At 38.2% G+C, this 12080-nt stretch overlaps 1 long non-coding RNA gene across 1 annotated transcript; it reads left to right on the forward strand.

The window, feature by feature from the left end:
* Window positions 1-4068: 4068 nt before the first annotated feature.
* On the forward strand, window positions 4069-8353 carry LOC135081573 (uncharacterized). Its single transcript, XR_010259215.1, has 5 exons — window positions 4069-4158; window positions 4232-4362; window positions 4485-4591; window positions 4716-4879; window positions 8221-8353. It is a non-coding gene; the product is annotated as an uncharacterized LOC135081573 (long non-coding RNA).
* The last annotated feature ends 3727 nt before the right edge of the window (window positions 8354-12080 follow it).

A 12080-nucleotide genomic window follows, 5' to 3' on the forward strand; every position in this document is an offset into this window, starting at 1 on the left:
TCTTACCGGCCTATAGCGTTGTCATCTGTTTTAATTAAACTTGCGGAACATCTGGTTAAGAATAGATTGGAGTGGTATATTGAAAGTAATAAATACTTGGCTAGCAGTCAATATGGATTCAGGAAGGCCAGGAGTACTGTTGATAGTTTAAGCTTACTTATTTCAGATATTAGATTATCCTTGTCCGAGAATGAGTCATTGTTAGCTGCTTTTCTTGACATCCATTCTGCATACGATAACGTTATTTTACAGATTTTAAAAACAAAACTTGATAAATTGAATGTACCGCAAATTTTTTGTAATTTTATTATTAACATTTTATCGGATCGTCGTATTAGTTTACCATTTGTAGATACTGATCGCTCTGTATGGAGAGGATTACCACAGGGCTCGGTTCTCAGCCCTCTTCTATACAATATCTACACTTACGACCTAGAACCAGCGCTAGGTAATACTATCAAAATTCTTCAATATGCCGACGATCTGTTACTGTATTGTGCTGATAAATCACCTACAGTTGCTAAATCTGTATTAAGTTCCTCACTAGTCTTATTGAGCAAATGGATGGATGACAACGGCTTACAAATCTCAACTTCCAAAAGTGCAGTCATGTTATTCTCTCGTATGCGCTCACCCCCACTTCTAGAAGTACTTTATAATAATCAAATTATTCCTTTAGTAGATCATTTTAAATATCTAGGTGTTATATTAGATTCGAAGCTCACTGGTACTCCACATTGTAATTATGTTATCACTAAATGTGAGAAACTCTTAAATATGCTTAGATGTCTTTCTGGCGTGTGGTGGGGAGCCCACCCTTTTTCCATGAAATTACTCTACAATGCGCTTATTAGGAGTATATTAGACTATGGGACCTTCGTTTTAGAACCTGGCAGTGTTACATCTTTTAAAAAACTGGATAAAATTCAATATAAAGCTTTGAGATTGATAACTGGAGCTATGCGGTCTAGTCCGATTAACGCCCTCCAAGTTGAAACATGTGAACCTCCATTAAGCTTAAGACGACAGTTTTTGTCTGATAAGTTTTTGTTCAGAATTATTCAGTTTTCTAACCACCCCCTTATAGCCAAACTTCAATCCCTCTCCGAAATAATAAATACATCTAGTTATTGGAGCCACAAATATATTCCCTGCTTGGTTACTAGTTACCTTAAGTTTCAGTCTCTATCGTCCCCGACCCACAGATCTGACAATCTCCCTCTTTTTAGTTCCAGTTATGAATCACTTTCCTTTGCACTTAATGTTTTTTATGATCTATTTGATAAAAATGATCCCAACATTAAAATTCACTTTAATTATGTTATTGACACAACATTTAATGATTTCCACTTAATTTTTTCTGATGCATCAAAACATACTGCTGCAGACTGTGTTGGTATAGGAATTTATCATTCACAGTATAAAATTGTACAAAAAGTAAAAATGCCACCAGAAACTTCTGTTTTTACTGGAGAGTGTCTTGGACTTTTAAAAGCTGTTGAATATGTGAAACTAATGAAATTAAAGAAAACTGTTATTTTTACGGACTCCATGAGTGCTTTGCAAGCTCTAAATAAATTTCCGTTTCATCTGAAATATCAATACCCAGTAATTTTTGAAATAAGACGTATGGTATATGACTGCTTTAATAATGGACTTGTCATTAACTTTGCTTGGATCCCTGGCCACAAGGGAATAACAGGAAATGAAATATCAGACCGTTTAGCGAATGATGCGGTGCAGTGCGGTGATGTTTTTCCCTATAAAAACTATCCTCATGATCTTCAGTCTTTGCCTAATATATATCTAATGAAAAAGTGGATTACTAATTGGGAGTTATCATGCCAAACCAAAGGTAGATTTTATGTAAAGATACAACCCAATATACCTGTGAAACCGTGGTATCATAATGCGAAGTTTAGCAAGACAATAACATCTATTTTAATACGATTAAGGCTAGGTCACACATGCTCTCCTGCTCACCTTGCTAGACTTCGTATCGTGAGAGACCCCATGTGTGAATGTGGGGATGATATTGCTGACGTAAATCATATTATTATATTTTTCTCTTGCACTTTGTACGACAGATCTAGCTTTTTGGATGGTTTAATTTCTTCCCATGTTCCCTTCCCGACCAGCATTACCCAACTTCTCCTTTCTTCCGATTTTACAGTATACAAAACATTAGCTTCATTTATTATTTTAACCCTTACACGCTTATAACTATTCCAAACCATAAAATTATTTTTTCTTTAGTTATATCTATTTATTTTAGTCTAATTTAACATAAAAGTAATACAGAGAATATAAGTGCTATGTATTTCAGTGTTTTTCAGTCGGGGACACATATGTCCCTATATGCGTTAAGGTATACATTGCCTCATATATTGAAAATAAAATACTTCGACGCTTTTATTGCAAAATAAATACAAATACACATCAAATTTAATCAATAAGCTTATTTTTAATATTTATAATAAGAAATTTAAAATAGATAGCATAATATCTTACGTATTTTTATATTTGATCCTCATCTCATCATAGACCTCTTTCTTGAAGTTAGACCTACCTAACTAGACTGTTTGTTTCAAGAACAACTTTGAGTGTAGAGTCTCCAGCGTTCAGGAGTGCGTGTAACACGGATATTTGACATAATTTTTTCGTCTTGTCCATATTTATTTTGAATCGCATTTATTGAGAGCCTCTACTGAGGCCATAGAGCATTGATTCTAGGTCTTCCAAGGTCTCAGCCATGCCATGACTACAATCGTTGAATCTTACTTGGGGGGACAGCATCCAAGAGGCTCCGCGACATCTTATTTTACTATCCAAAATACCGCAGTGTCTCAAAACCTTTGACTGAAAGTCTTTGACCAATGTGTGTTGGCTTGGCGGCGATGACGCACGGAACGGAGATGTGTTCCTTCACTATGGGCCTTATGAGAAGGCTCAGTCACCCAAAGGGTGATGAGGAAGTCCGCAGGAGACTCAAAGTAACAGACATAGCCCGCATAATTACCAAACTTTCGCGGCAAAAGGCAGGGCACATAGCTCGCAGAAGTGATGGCCGTTTGGGCAGAAAATTTCTCGAGTGGCGCCCACGGATAGGAAGACGCAATGTTGCAGGCCTCATGTTCCTGTGCTCCTCATATACATTCATGTATACGAACAGCACAGGAATGATTGTTGTGGAAATCCTCAGGGAAGCCTCTGTCCAGCAGTAGACACCCTTTCATCAAGGAGGAAACCATCCTCGTTGTCACTATTGTCAGTCATCATGACTTCTAAATTTCGTCTTTCCTTTCTTATTATTTCTTCAAGTCGATTTGAAGACAAATGATTTACAAAAAATGTATGAATTATAAATAAAACATCAATATAAACATACAAATTATAACGAGGCAAACAATATCCTTAGTAAGAACCAAGTTGCCTTTGACGCACATAGGGACACCCGTGTCCCAATACAGATTTTTACATAATATTCATTAGGCATACGAAGAAAATCGAAAATATGTAATAAAACGATAATTATACTTATTAGTGAATGTAAATCGGAAGAAAAATAATGGTCAAAAAGCTGCCAAGTAATATTAAAATATTTTTTAATTTTGACATCGAACGAAATTTTTTTTCACATTTTGTGCCAGTATTTTTTTACACAAAGAATCGCGTTTTTTATTATTTATAGCGCATAAACATACAAGATAATAATAAAATTTAAGAATATTAAACTACAAAGGGTTTAACTTAACTAGTATTACTGTAAATCGTAAAAACTATGCGGGGACAAATGTGTCCCATATGCGTGAAAGGGTTAAACAATATCAAACTTTAATTTTGTATGTATATTTATATTAAAAAAAAAAAAAATGTAATATATTGTAAATTAATGTATATTAATCTAATGTTATCCTACTACAATCCACTCTCCTGATCACTTTCTTCTCTCCGTCCGATCCTTCCGTTCCGTATTTTTTCTTTCCTTAACCGTTTCCCCGTTTTTACTCGACAAATGGCAACACACAAGCCGTGTAAAGCCAACAACCGGGAAAAAAAAAAAAAAAAAAAAGTTCTAATAAAATTAACTCAAATTTACCGTTTAAAATGCTTTAAATAATGTCTTACAAAGTTTTCAGTGCAACTGAATTATGGCAAGTGAGTAACTACCTACTAAATAACTTTTTCTGATGTTTACTCGGTGTTTACATAAAAGCTTTATTTTTTTCAGCGAGAAACCAGTTTTCCGTCTATTCCTACGTTTAGCCAAAGTCTAGACAGTTGCTTAGGCAGCAATGGAATCCAGTTAGGTTGCCTGACTGAATTACTTGGCCTTCCAGGCACTGGAAAAACACAGTTATGGTTTGTGTATTAAAGCTATTTTTTACCATTGTTTTGCTTGAATTTATCCTCCTGTGTAATCTTCGTATTGTTTTATACCCTGAAATGAGGTTCTATTTAAAATCTCACCTGCTTTTTTTTAGTTTACAGCTTTGTGCCTCTGTCCAAGTACCAAGTGTTTTAGGGGGACTGAATGCTGAAGCACTTTATGTTGATACCAATACAAATTTTACACCGCAAAGATTTAAAGGTGTAGTATTTTATAAATAAAATAGATTGCTGTTCATTATAATTGAATTGGAGCACACGTTTTTAATGGACTAAAATGAAATGGTGCCTACTTCTATCTTAAAATTATCAACAAACTATTACAGAAATAGTTTCTGCAAGCCAGACAAAATGCCAGCAACTATTGGAGACTCCGATAGAATCAAACAAGGACCCACTGCACAGGTTGCACTACATAAATGCATTTGGACTCGAAAAGTTTTGTGCTACTATGTACAGAATGCCTTCAGTCATTGAGGACCATCCACAAGTAAGAATAAGTCTTATGTAATATAAAATGTAAATATTTAGTCCATGTAGGTAGATTATTTCTATGTATAATATTTTAACGTTATGTAGTTATAGTATATTCAAGAATATTGTTATTAAAGACAAAAATTGTTGATGACTTATTTCATATCAATATAAAAAGTTTTTATTATCCTCACGATATCATTGTCATAATTTTTACTAAGAAAATTTTTTTTTTTTTTTTTTTTTTCTCTTATATCCGTGGTCCCAGCGGCAATCTGTAGGGAACTACAATAATCCACTCCTGTGTCCGTTTGCACTGTTCTTTGTCATGGGTAGGGTGGAGTCCAGTGACTCAGTTGCCCTCAGTGATCATGGTTTCTCAACTGTCATGGAATCTACTAAGGAGACCCCTGACACTAGCTCTTTGCAGTCTGCTGAATAGGAAGCCTTCAATGGTCATGAGTTGTTGTACTGAAGAGTTTGGATGATTTGAAAGTCTATCCTTGTAGCGGAGTGTGTGGCTCTTTATTTCCTCTCTGACTGTGGGCAATGGCAAGTCCTGATAGATGAGCTTGTTGCTGATATACCATGGGATTTGGTAAATCAAACGTATGGCTTTTGTCTGAAAGCACTCGATTATGTCGAGATTGGAGTTGGCAGCTGTTCCCCACAGCTGTATCCCGTAGGTCCAGATAGGTTTAAGGATGGTTTTGTAGACCATCATTTTGCTACTGGTGTTCAGCTGTGACTGGCCTCCGACAAGCCACATCATGTTTCTTAGTTTGGCATCTAGGTGCTTCCTCTTTGTCCATATATGCTTTCTCCAGGTTAGCCTGCGGTCCAGGTGCAAGCCCAGATACCTAACGTCCTCAGCCTGAGGTATTTGGATACCATTAAGTTTGACCGGTGGGCAGGAGTTTCTTCTGAGAGTGAAGGTTACATGCACAGATTTTTCTCCGTTCGCTTTAATACGCCATGAATGGTACCATTTCTCCATTTCCGTCAGGCTTTCCTGGAGATAGAGTGAGGCCGTGACTGGATCGTCGTGTGTTGCCATTGTTACCGTGTCGTCAGCAAAGGTGCCTGTGAATGTATTTGTAGTTGTTGGCAGGTCTGCGGTAAACAATAGGTACAGCACGGGCCCCAAAACACTACCCTGGGGTATACCGGACGCTATGTTGCATAGGGCAGAACAAGAGTCTCCTGATCTGACTTCGAAGCATCTGTCTCCCAAATACGACCCAAGTATTTCGTAGAACGGGCATGGGAGGTTCTGTTTCAGTTTGTACAAGAGCCCTTTATGCCAGACCTTGTCGAATGCTTGACTTATGTCCAAGAACGCAGCTGAGCAGTATCGTTTCTTTTCCAGTGCTTCTGAGATGATGTTTATGGTTCTGTGGACCTGTTCAGTAGTGGAGTGTCTTTCCCGGAAACCAAATTGGTGTTCAGGTATCAGATCACCGATGTGGGGCTTCATTCGTTTCAACAGAATTTTTTCGAATACCTTCGACATCAGCGGTAGAAGACTAATAGGTCTGTAGGAAGATGTAGCGTTTGGGGGCTTACCGGGTTTGAGAATCATGATAATTTGAGCAATCTTCCATTGGCCCGGGTAGAGTCCAGTTCTCAAGATGGCGTTGAATATATATGTTATTAGCATGATTGCCCTTCTAGGTAGCTCCTTCAATATCCTGCCAGTGATGAGGTCATAACCTGGCGCTTTGTTTGGCTTTAGGTCTTTAATTATGTGCTGTATTTCTCTCGGCGACACATGTCGAATTGGCAGGGAGAGCTGGTTGCAAGACTCGAGGTACGTGTCTATCTCAGTTTCGCTCCTGGAGTAGTTAGTCGGTGGATTCGGTTTGAAGACGTTAGTCAGATGTTCCGCAAACGCATTGGCCTTTTCTTGGTCACTACGGGCCCATTCCCCATTTGGTAGTTTTATGGGAGGAGACGATTTTATCGGGCGATTCAGTGTCTTGGTTGCCTTCCAGAGCGAGTAGTCCGTGCTGCTATCCGGGGTAAGATTTTTTAGATAAGTTTGCAAGGACTCATTCTCAGCCACCGAGATCAGCTCAGTAACCTTCCTGGAGCAATGATTGAAGTTCCTCTTATCGTCCGGACATCGTGTTGTCTGCCAGATTTTTCTTAGGCGTCTTCTTTCCTTAATTTTGTCTCTAATTAGGTTGTTGTAATGCTTTTTGTGGTGCATTTCTTTGGTGTTATATCGTGTTGAGCTCCAGGCTGCTTGTTGAATTTTGACATTCAATTGCTCTACGCCTTCTTCAATGTCCTTGAGTGACTTTAACGGGACATTGAGGTTTAAGTTTGTGTCTAGGTTTTCTCTGAACTGATCCCAGTCTGTCGATCCATTGTACAATCCCGGAGGACTCACGTTGAGTGCGAAGTTACCACTGATACTTATGATAACAGGTGAGTGGTCAGAAGATAGATCAGCCACGCTTTCAACGGTAGCGTAGTTTCTGGATATGCCTCTCATTACAAAAAAGTCCAGGAGATCAGGGACTTTGTTTGTATCCGCTGGCCAATAAGTTGGTTGCCCGCCTGAGAGCCACTGGATCTGTTCCTTCATCAAAGCCATGTAAAGCTGTCGCCCACGAGGGAGTATCATGCGGGAGCCCCATGCCGTGTGTTTGGCGTTCCAGTCTCCACCTGCAATAAAGCGTAGGCCGAGTGTATCGAAGAATTTGCTGAAGTCTTCATGCTTGATGCTATGCCTAGGTGGACAGTATATTGCTGATACTGCAAGGGGTCCCGTCTTCATCTCAACCGTCACCGACGTCGCCTGGAGGAAATCCTCACTGAAGTGTTCTCTTTCGTGGTGTTTAATGTTGCTTTTTATGATTACTGCGGTACCTCCATGGGAATTTCCAGAAGGATGGTTGGTTAGGTAAGAGCTATAGCCCTTGAAGTTAATGTAGTTCCTTTCTGTGAAGCGGGTCTCGGCTATTAGCATTATGTCTATATTGTTAGTTTGGAGGTAGGATTCTAGTTCTTGTCTTCTTTCAGACAAGCCGTTGGCGTTCCAAATGGATATTTTTATGGCAGTCATGGTTTAATTAGCTTGGACACTAAGTCGAACATACGGTCCATCATTTTGTCGATCATTTTCTCGATCGTATTTTCAAATTTTATGAACATATTTTGCATCAGTACTTCCATGTCTTTTTCTTTGTGGGCATTACCCTTCACTTTATCAGCGTAGCTGCTTTTGGCGTGTTCTGTGTAAGAAAATAAATTAAAATAATTATCCAATTATCACACAAAAGGATGATGAAACAATTCATTATTTTAACTAGGTATTTAGTTATTAAAATTATAATGTCATTGTTACAGATAAAGCTAATCGTAATAGATTCAATAACGTTTCCATTCAAAGAGGGCATAACACCGAGTCAAAGAACTGGCTTGCTGTTCAGGCAGATGGCTGATCTTCAGCGACTGGCAGTAGAAAAACAAATTGCTGTAAGTTTTTTCATTGTTTCATGACTTACAATTTCTTTATAAGCCTCTCAGGGACATTATTTTAAAGTCCGGTCGCCAAGCACATAGAATTTCGTCCAATGACCCCAAGCTACCCATCCATATCACTCGCGAGTAATTATATTGCTGTCGCGCTCGCATACTCACTGCGACCGCCCGTCGCACAGCCGCGACAGCTATATTTATGCGCGAACTATAAGGATGGGTGGCTTGGGGTCATTGGACGAAATTCTATCTGCTCGGCGACTGGACTTTAGTGACTCATTAATTTTATTAGACCTAAACAGAAGAATATTTATACTTTTTCAGTTTGAAGTACCGAATGTCCCGCGTCAATTTGTGCTCTAGTCTACAAACAGAAAACATGCATTTTCACTTAGAACATTTGTGAAAAGAAAGCTTACTTATTTTAGTGCTGCTCTCTGCAGGGTGCTATGCTCCACGTTTCCCTATATGATCGAATCATATGCATACTTACTGCTCTGAATCAAACAGTTGAAAACTCTAAACATTAGCTTATGCCTAGGCGCAGACCACCGACTTTTAGTTAGCCGATAGTTGGGTACGTTTCTAATTTGTATGAAGAATCGGCCGATAACAAATAGGTGTAATGTGCGCACTTTCATATATTTATTTATTTATTTAAAATCTTTATTGCACACACATAATAAATAAAGGTAGGTACAACAGGCGAGCTCCATACTGCAGCCCGACCCAACTATCGGCTTACTAAAAATCGGTGGTCTGCGCCTAGGCTTATTTATTGTACTTTTTATTCTTCTTCTTCTTCTTCTTTTCAGCCAAATGAGTTCATTGTGGAAAACCTTGGGGGAGGCCTTTGTCCAGCAGTGGACTTTTTATTCACCGTATCATTATTTAATCTCTTGCTCTCAGGTAGTTGTGACAAATGAGATGAGCACCCGAGTAGGGCTGTCCACTCACTGGCTCTTAGTTGTCGCCTTGGGGGATGCGTGGGCGCACCACTCGCAGGATACTCTTAACCCTTTACACACGACGATACACGTACGTGAGAGTAACTTTGAAAAAATCTCATGCCCATGTAAACTTGTTTTTGCGGCCGCAATCGGCAGCGATCGCTCGTGAGAGATATTTACTCGCACACAGTGCCGCTCATTTAGTGTTGGGACCTGTCAGTGCTCGTTTACTCGGACTTAAAGTTGACTGCATTTTTTGGAACGAGAGGCGGCCAATGTAAATATTGATTTTATGTGGTTATTGTTGTTTTCGGATAAGTGTTATAGTTTTATTTTATTACGAAAACAGTGATTATCCGAATGGAATACTTTTATTGTTATTTCATTGCGTAAATTAATAATTATTACTACCACAAAATTAAGTCGCACGATCGTAGCTGGTCGGTCAAACCTCCAGTAGTTGATTGAAAACTATTTTATATGTTATTTGATATTATGGATTAGTGTTTAGTTGTTTTTATATTTAAGTGCATCCTAAATATGAAGGATGTGTGGTAGCATTATTTGGAAACGCAACCGACTATGAAATTAAAGATTTTCATGACTAAAAAGACCAGGAAACACAATTTCGGGTTTTTACGGACTTTGAAGAGTAGAATACCAAATATGAAAGCTCAGGAGACGAAGTAGACCCTGAACATGAATCAGCAAGGCTGGTCAGACATTTTAAAAATACTATGTGGCAAGCAAAAGCTGAAACAAAAGCCACGTCCGCTACAAAATACAGGGTCAATTTGGAAGAAAATTCAAACAAATTGAATTCGTACTCCAACTGAGTATCTCAATTGATTATTTTGATGACACATTTTACAAAGAGATGGCTAGGTGTACAAACTTGCACTACATGCGTTAAATCGATAAAGAATTAAAAACTATGAGAACCGAAATTGCTATAGTGTTCGGTGCAGATATTTTCATGAGATGCCTTCCGGACCCATGTTTGCATATGTACTGACACACTAGTATAAAAAATAGGGGCTTATTGCTAACAAAATAGTTCATAACCGATTTGTACACACACGACATTCCCTTTATGTATTTTACCATGACCAACTAGCAGAAACAGAACAAGACAACCGCTTTGGAAGGTGCAACCCATGATAAATAAAGGATCAATATACCTGCAAAGAGGTCCATCTTATTATTCAATCGTTGAACGATATGAGTGGTGTAGATATTCTGGACTAACAAATGGAATGCCACCAAACCTTTATTACAAGATAATAGGGTTTGAAAGTTCTAGTTTAAATTTTGGACCTGGAGGTTGTTAATTCGCGGCGGCTTTAGAAAATTGATTGCACAGCTAATGGTTATTCAAAAAAAGACATTTTAGCATTACTAGATTTTCGTTTCAGCCTAGCTGAGGCTTTAAACAGATATCCTAATAAAGAGCATCGTGTCGAAAATTTACTAAACAACTCGACATCCATAAACAATATAATGTAGACTTTTAAGGTCAGAAGGCAAATGATAACACAGATGAGAACGATTACCTGGCTAAAAAGCACCGAGGTGTTACATGTTGGAAGGATGTTCTAGCTGGTCAAAAATTAAATGTGCTAAGTGAGATGTTTACCTGTGCCTTTCTCCCAAAAAAGCTGTTTCCAGTCATATCATCTTAAGCCATAAAAATGACATTTATTTCTTTATTATTGATTATAAAGTAATTTTGTTCTATTTTACAATCTCTTAATAATCATCTCGGACCTCATATTGGTACCAACCAAACTAATAAAGGTTTTTACTTTGCAAGTTTGTCAAAAGGTGGATATTTTTTAATTAATTCGTTTTTTGTAAGACAATTTGCTAAAAGAGGTTTAATTGCTTGTTAAATTATAGCTTACTCTTTACTTATAGGGGTCTCTTACCAAATGAATACTTATGTGCTCATAAGTTAGTAGTTTTCATTAAATAAATTAACTAAGTAGTATAACACTCACTATCGTGAGACTAATAAATTATACCGAAGCCTCACTATCGTGAGGGCATACTTTCAGGAAAACTGAAAATGCAAAATTTTTTAAAGTATTTTTCTAATCTTATTTAAACTCTAAAATAACCCCTAAGTAAAGTTTTATTACAATATTGACACTTTTTTATTCTCGTGTGTAAAGGGTTAAATAATTGTTATCTAGTCAATAAATAGGCGCGAATCTACAAGTTGTAACAGATCAAACGCATATATCTTTTTATGGGGCAATCTACTGCTCAAATGCAACAACTTTCACTATGGGAACAATGTCGAAATCTCAAAAAAAAAGTGCATTTTGCCGACTGATATTATTACACTAGCTTTCCGCCCGCGGCTTCGCCAGCGTGGAATTTTGTCTGTCACAGAAAAACTTTATCGCGCGCGTCCCTGTTTCAAAAACCGGGATAAAAACTATCCTATGTCCTTTCCCGGGACTCAAACTATCTCTATGCCAAATTTCATCAAAATCGGTTCAGTGGTTTAGGCGTGAAAGAGAGACAGACAGAGTTACTTTCGCATTTATAATATTATAGTATAGATTGGGAAATTTTTCGTTTGTCCTAGGTAGTGGTCACAAATGAGATGAGCACCCGCGTAGGGTTGTCCACTGGGTCTATAGTCGGAGCCCTGGGCGACGCGTGGGCGCACCGCTGCAACACTCGAGTGCTGCTCTCAAGGGAAGGCTGTGAGAGGCGCGCGCTTTGTTTGAAGAGCAACTGTGGGGCTAATGCTGTGGGACGGTTTAA

The sequence above is a fragment of the Ostrinia nubilalis genome, chromosome 20 (genome assembly GCF_963855985.1).
Source record: "Ostrinia nubilalis chromosome 20, ilOstNubi1.1, whole genome shotgun sequence".
Classification (NCBI taxonomy): Eukaryota; Metazoa; Arthropoda; class Insecta; order Lepidoptera; family Crambidae; genus Ostrinia; species Ostrinia nubilalis.